Source organism: Microtus ochrogaster, chromosome 1 (assembly GCF_000317375.1).
Source record: "Microtus ochrogaster isolate Prairie Vole_2 chromosome 1, MicOch1.0, whole genome shotgun sequence".
NCBI lineage: Eukaryota > Metazoa > Chordata > Mammalia > Rodentia > Cricetidae > Microtus > Microtus ochrogaster.
In genome coordinates this window covers 95,676,390-95,684,902 of record NC_022009.1, presented here as the reverse complement: position 1 = coordinate 95,684,902, position 8,513 = coordinate 95,676,390, and positions in this window count along the sequence as shown.

Below are 8,513 nucleotides of genomic sequence, written 5' to 3'. Positions count from 1 at the left end.
TCTCTGGGAGTTCGAGACCAGCCTGGTCTACAGAGCTAGTTCCAGGACGGGCACCAAAGCTACAGAGAAACCCTTTCTTGAAAAAAAAAAAAAAACAAGAGTCATACATAACTTCTTAAGGTAAAGAAAAGTACATTATTCAAAGTTTATATAGTTTAGTAGTCAAACACATCATTGATTCAGACATCCATTAGGCCAGAAAATTCTGACCTCACTAAACTAAGAAAAACATTTAAACTTCTACAAACTTGGTGCCTTCACTCGTGTAAGAAACGCAGCTTCCCGATTATATGTTTTCTCTACTACATCACATACAACACTACCAACATCACCATTAACAGTTTTTTTTAACCAGAATTATCTGTAAAATCTGCAAAATATTTCTACATCAATACAAGCAAAAGAAGAAAATGCATGAAAAGACAGGGGCATAAGAAAACTAATCAAAGACATTGAACCAACATTTTTTTTAAAAAAAAAATGGAAACACACATTTCCCAAAAAGGAACTGAAAAGTATTTTAGGAAGCAAAGCAAATCACAAAAATATGGAAAGTTGCTTTTGTACATTTTAGACAATAGCAAAATCATGAGATTACGTTATGAGCTGAAAACATATTAAATGAGGGAAGATTCAACTTTAACCATCAACTGTGGAGCTTACATAAAGAAACAATATAGGAAGAAGCTACAACAAAGTATTGAAAATAGTTAATTAAAAGAGAAAAATTAAAAATTAGTAAGGGAAACTTTGGGATTTATGAAAAAATATCTCACTTTTGATGTACGGTAGATTAAGACATCAGAGACAGATGGTTTAAAGACTGCTAAAAGAAGCAGAAGACCCCAGTTTTGCAAAGCATTTAAACATTCTGCCACAGGAAGATCAAAGTTTTCCAATCAGATTAAACACAAACAAAGTCCCTCAGTGTATATAATCAATCCCCCACTTCAGGCAAAGGAAAGATCTTGGAAGAAGTGAGACAAAAAAAAAAAGTAAAGTCTAAGAAAGTTGCATTACAGCCGAGCGGTGGTGGCGCACGCCTTTAATCCCAGCACTCGGGAGGCAGAGGCAGGCAGATCTCTGGGAGTTCGAGGCCAGCCTGGTCTACAAGAGCTAGTTCTGGGACGGGAACCAAAACTACAGAGAAACCCTGTCTTGAAAAAAAAAAAACTTAACAGAGAACTAACAGATGTCATGACACAAATCACAAATGGACTTAATAGATTTCTACAAAACATTTCACACAAACATAAAAGAATATAACTTCTCAGCACTTTATGAAACCTTCTTTAAAAGTGACCATATACTCAGTCCCAAAGAAAATCTCAATAGATACAAAAAAAATATAATAACCCTGTGTACCTTATCAGATCACCATGGCTTAAAGTTACAACAACACTAACCACAGAAAGTCTACAAATTTGTGGAAATTGAACACTGTTCAACTGAATTACCCCTGGATCAAGAAAGAAGTTGAGAAAGAAATTAAAGACTTTTTAGAATTCAATGAAAATGAATGTACAACATACCCAAACTTATGATATATTTTTAAAGCAGTGCTAACAGGAAAGTTCATAGCACTAAGTGCCTACATAAAGAACCTAGAGAAATCTCACCCAAGTGACTTAATAGCACATCTGAAAGCTCTAGGACAAAAAGAAGCAAACTCACCCAGGAGGGGTAGACACCAAGAACTAATCATTGAGGGCTAAAATCAGTAAAATAGAAACAAAGAAAGCAATACAAAAAATCAATAAACCAAAGAGTTGGTACTTTGAGAAAATCAACAAGATATACAAACTTTTATCCAAACTAAACTAAAGGCAGTGAAGGAATACGAAAATTAACAAAATCAGAAATAAAGAGGAGACATAACAACAAAAGAAGAAGAAATACAGAGAATCATGAGGTCAGATTTTGAAAACCTGTAATCCACAAAACTGAAAAATTTAAAGGAAATGGAAAATTTTCTGGATACCAATACCCCAATTAAATCAACAACAGATAAAGAATTTTAATAGAACTAAAATCCCTAAGAAAATAGAAACAGTCATCAAGAGTTTCCCAACCAATAAAAGCCCAGGGAAAGAAGGTTTCAGTGCAGAATTCTACCAGAATTTCAAAGAAGAGCTAATATCAATACTCCTCTAGTTATTCCACACAATAGAAGCAGAAGGACATTGCCAAACTCCTTATATGAGGCAACAGTTACCCTGGGATCCAAAAGATACAAAGATACAACTAAGAAAGAAAATTACAGCCCAATTTTCCTCATGAAGATTGATGCAAGAATACTCAAAAAATATTGACAAATTGAATACAGAAGCACATCAAAAAAATCATCCACCATGATCAAGTTGGCTTCTTTCCAGAGACACCGGGTTGTTCAACATATGAAAATCTTTTAATGTAATCTACCATATAAATAAACGAAAAGAAAAAACCCATATGGTCATCTCACTCAATGCTGAAAAAGTATTTGACAAAATTTAACACCCCTTCATTATAAATCTCTTAGATAGATCAGTAATGCAAGGAACATATCTAAACACAATCAAAGCAATCTACAGCAAGCTGACAGCCAATGTCAAATTAAAAGGAGAGAAACTGGAAGTGATTCCACTAAAGACTGTCTACTCTCTCCACACCTATTCAACATAGTACCTGAAGTTTTACCTAGAGCAATAAGACAGCAAAAGAAGATTAAAGGTATAGAAATTGGAAAGTGAGGAGTCAAACTTTTGCTATTTGCAGATGGTATGATAGTACAAATAAGTGACCCCAAAAAATTTGGTGAGGGAACTCCTACAGTTGATAAACACTTTTAGTAATGTAGCAAGATATAAGATCAACCCAAAGAATCAGTAGCCTTCCTAAATTCAAATAATAAAGGGACTGATAGAGATATTGAGAAACATCACCATTTACAATAGCCACAAGTAAGGTAAAATATCTCGGGGTAACTCTAACCAAAGAAGTGAAAGATCTCTATTGCCACGCACCGTGGCCCCAGTCTGCGCTCTATGCCCTCTACCCCAGTTCGAGAGCTTCGGGCAAGGGGCTGGAGGTTGAGAATACAGATTCAGAGACAGACCGACACGCAAACCTTTAAACACTGATACCAAAGCCCCTCTTTAATAGCACCATATAGGCTTAAATACACTGCAGTCAATGTCCAACAGGTGAAAATCCCATCCTTTGATCCTCTAAGCTAGGCACAGCTTCTAGTAACTTTAATTAGAAGGTTCTATTAGGGAAAAGCAACTGAAGGCCAGGACTCATTAATCCCAACATCCAGCTGAAGACCAGGACATAATTGGTCCCAACACTCTATGACAAGAGCTTTAAGTCTTTGGGGAAAGAAGTTATAAAAGATATTAGAAAATGGACAGATCTCCTATGCTCTTGGATAAGTAGGACCAACATAGTAAAAATGAGAATCTTATCAAAAGCAATTTACAAATTCAATGCAATCCCCATCAAAATCCAAACACAATTATGCACAGTACTCGAAAGAACAATACTTAACTTCATATGGAAGAAAAATAGAATAGCCAAAACAATTCTGTACAATAAAGCAACGTCTGGAGGCATTACTATCCCTGACATTAAACTTATAGAACTACAGTAATAAAATAGCTTGCTATTGGCATAACAAAAGACAGGTGGTCCAATCAAATAAAATCAAAGACCATGATATTCATCCACATACCTACAAACACCCGATTTTTGACAAAGAAGCTAAAATTATACAATGAGAAAAAGAAATTATCTTCAACAAGTGGTACTTCATAACTTTATGTCAACATGGAAAAGAATGCAAATAACCCATATTTATCCCCATCCACAAAATTGAAGTTCAAATGGATCAAAGACCTCAACATAAATCCAGTCATACTGAACCTCACTGAAGAGAAAGTGGCAATTAGCCTTGAACACATTGGCACAGGAGGCTACTTCCTAAATATAACACCAGTAGCACAGACACTGAGGGCAACAATTTTTAAATGGGACCTCATGAAATTGAGAAGCTTCTGTAAGGCAAAGGACATAGTCACTAAGTCATAAATGGCAGCCTAGTGAATGGGACAATATCTTCATTAACTCCACATCAGACAAAGGACTGATGCCAAAATAATATATAAAGAACTGAAGAAACTAGATACCGAATCACCAAATAATCCAATCAAACAAAGGGGGACAGATCTAAATAGAGAATTCTCAACAAAAGAACTATAAATGACTATAAGACACTTAAGGAAATGCTCAACATCCTTAGTCATCAGAAAAATGCAAAATGAAATGATTCTGAAATACCATCATACAAAGGTAAGAATGGATAAGATCAAAAACACAAATGACTGCTTATGCTGGGGAGGATGTGGAGTAAGTGGAGCACTCCTCCATTGCTGCTGGGAGTGCAAACATGTACAGCCACTTTGGAAATCTGTGTGGTAGTTTCTCAGAAAAATGGAAATCAATCTACCTCAGGATCCAGCAATACCACTCTTGAACACATACCCAAAGGATGAACACTCATACAGGAGGACTCAACTGTGTTCATAGCAGTATTATTTGTAATAGCCAGAACCTGTAAGCCATATAAATGCCCCTCAGCTGAAAAATGGATAAGGAAAATGTGGTACATTTACTCAAGGGAATACTACTCAGTGGTAAAAAACAATGACATCTTGAAATTTGCATTCAAATGAATAGAACTAGAAAAAAAAATCCTGAATGAGATGACTCACACCCAGATAGGCAAACATAGTATGTACTTAGTCATAAGTGACTATAAGATATTAAGTATAGGATAACTGGCCTATAGTCCATGATCTCCTTTTGTTTCCTATGAAGGGAAGACAGATACAGCCTCGTGAGAAAAATAGGAGGGGGAAAAAAGGAAAGGTAGAAGAGGAGGGGGAAGAGAGAAGAGGAGGGAGGAGGAGAGCATGAGGGAATAGGATGCTCAAGAAGAGGGAAGGAGAGTGATGGAGAGAAGGGAAAGAGATAATTTGATTGAGGGAGCAATTAAAAGGCTAACAAGAAGCATGGCACTAGGGAAATGCCAAGGAATCCACAAGGATGACCCTAGCTAAGGTACTAAGCAAAAGTGGAGAGGACACCTAAACTGGTGTTTCCATGTAATCAGATTGATCACTGCCCTAATTGTCATCATAGAAATTTCAAACAACAACTGATGGAACAAGATACTGAGATCTACAGCAAATCATTGGGTTGAGATACTGGAGACCAGAATAGGAGAGGGAAGATTGATAATATAAGCAAAGGGCTCAAAATTATGATGGTGATAACCACCCACAGAAACAGTTAAGATAGTGAGAGCTCACTGACTCTTGACTGACATCAGGGAGAACTGCAAAGGATCAAACTAAGCCCACTGAATGTGGAGAACAGTTAGTCGTGAGTTTTAAACATTCATTGGGGCCACTGGCAGAGGGGCCAGGATTTATCCCTAGTACTTGAACTGGCATCTAGGAGCACATTTTTTGGAAGGATACCTAGCTCAATATAGATATAAGGGTGAGGGGCTTGATCTTGACTTGAAGTGAAATATCAGATTTTGTTGACTCCCTTTGAGAAGCCTTACCAGGAGTGGATAGAAGGGTTGGGTGGAGGGAAGAGTGGAGTAGGAGGAGGAGAGGAAGTGGGAACAGGGATAACTATGTAAAATGAGAAAAATTGTCTTTAAAAAATTATTAATAAAAAATAAAAAGTTGCAGTAAGAGAACTTTCAGGTTTCTTATGAAACTCAGAATTTATAAATTCAAAAACACTATTGTCATATTAGAAATTCATATAAGTCCCATGATATGATACAAATCATACTAAAATACTAAGAAGTTTGCTAAGGAATCAAGACATAACAGAAGTAAAACTAATGCATTCAGGGGCAAGTAAGCACTCAGGAAGATGGGAACTTCATACAAAGTAGTTAAGTATAGTTAGGGCAGCAATGCTCTCAGTCTCTCTGTGTCACCAAAATGATGTGTCAGAAGAAATATTAAATTACATTTTTCAGCCTGAATATTTCATAGAGTTAACAGCTCCCTAGTGACTTGGTTGCTTTGGTTTTCTGATCTAGAGGTTGAAACCCAATATTTGTCTCAGGGTTTTTATTATTCATGCTATATTTGGTGTCCAATATTTGGGGTACAAACTCATGAAAAGCCATTGCTTTTTAGTGAACCAACACAGGCTGGAGCTACATGTGGGATCCAGGTTAACTGGGCTAAGCTTTATTTTCTTCTTTCCCCAAGACTTTAAACAAATTGTGAATTTCCTGTTGTAGTCTCTGTGAAACAGTCTCTAACTATCTCCTAAACTACAGAATCACCTGGGCTACAAACACCATAGGACTCCCAATGATCCCAAAAACTACCCCAAAAGCAAGAGAATTATATGTATATATATACATATATACACATATATATATGGACTAACTGTATCCTCCCTTATATTGTATTGTACACATTAATAACTGGAACCCCTACATTCTCCGCTGATGCAAATAAAACAAAAAAGGTAGGTTACAAATGAGAAAATTAAAGTAAAGTGTATAAAAGTCAGAATTATATGTTATTCTAATGGTACTATGGGATTTAAAGAACCTCTCAACATAGTTACTGATTCAAAATAATCAGAAAGAATTGTTTTGCATATTGAAACCACTGAATTTATAGCAAACAATACCCGATTGACTTTATTACTTATTCAGGTACAAAACACAATAAGGAATAGGAATCACCCAGTATACACAACACACATCTCATTTCCTTTGTGTCTGCCAGGTACTCTAGCACAAGGTAATGCAGAAATCAATTATTTATTGAAATGTGATGAAGGCCTCAGAATTTCATAAAAATCATCATGTCAATAGCAAAGGTTTAATAAAAAAGACTTCCATCAATTGGCAACAGGACAAGGAAATTATAAGAAAATGTTCTACTTATTCTTTTTACAGCCAAGCACCATTACCAGCAGAAAGTAACCCAAAGAGTAATCAAAGAAATGAAATCTGGCAGATGGATGTGTTGAACTTTGTAGAATTTGGAAAACTAAACTATGTATATCACACCATTGATACTTCTTCAGGTTTTCAACTAAGAACTGCTTTGTGTTTTAAAAGGCTTATTCAATAATAATACATTTCCTATAAGGTATGGCCATCATGGGTATACCCATACAAATAAAGACAGACAATGTACCATCATGTTTTCTAAGAAAATGAAACACTTTTTTGCTTATTATAATATAAAACATATTTCAGGTATACATAGAGTTGTACAGGTCAGGTAGTTATAGAAAGATAAAATCAAACTCTACAGGATATGTTAAAAAACAGAAAGGAATGATAGATACCCCCAGAAATGATTGCATAATGCTTTATTAACTTTGAATTTTCCAAATGCTAATAGGAAAGGAACACCAGCTATGGAGAGACATTGAATAGTAGAAAAAACTACATAATTAAATCAGCTGATATACTTCAAATAAGTACTGACCTCATAATGGAAACCAAGACATGCGTTATGTTGTGGAAGAGGTTTTGCTTTTGTTTGTACTCGAGAAGAAAAGCTATGGATACTATCAAAATTGAAAAAGATTTGATTTGAACAAAAGACACCTGTTACTTAGAAGAGATAATGATAGTTCATTAAGCACCATGGCCATTTGATATAAACTAAGCTATAAAACTAACAAATAATATTCATTTGATCAGATATTAGTTGCCATAAGACAATCTCCCCCAAATTAGTTTTGGAAAAGGCTATTGTTTCAAGAACTCACTCACCCCTCTGATGGATCTTCTGGTACAGGATCACATTATATCTCTTAAGTCATACTTATCAGTTGCCTGTTCTTTATTTGAACTTAATTACTAACACTTACTTACTTTTTATTATCTATGGCTTTTTCTGAGGCTTTCCATGAATATGACTTCTGCTGCTCTATATTATATATTGTCTTTATAAAATACAAAAATTCCATCTTACCAAATATTTTGCTATTACAAAATGTATGATTATATGTGAACCTTGAATAAAAAATTAAATATTAAATAAAATTAAAAATAAGACCAGAGACATAGGGAATAGATTTTAGGGCTGTGTAATCAGGTTATAATTAGATTATCAGAGTCCCAGATAGGTACAAAGAAGATGCAGCATTAGTATATATAGTTATTTATTTATAATACTAATATTATATATACAACATTAGTGGATGTGGTGGGAGAATGTATGCATAAGCTCATTGGGCTGACTACTTAGGTTCAGGTTGTGAAGTTATTAGGGAAGAATTATGAGGCATGGGTTTCCTGGAATAGGTATGCCACTGGGTGGCTTTGAGATTGCAAAATCAATTTCCAGTTAGTTTTCCCTCCTTCACATTTGTATATAAGAATGTTTATTCTCTGGGTCCGGGGGTAGGTTAATCCCGAATTTCCAGAGAAACTGAAACACTGATTTCCAAAGTGGTTGCACAAG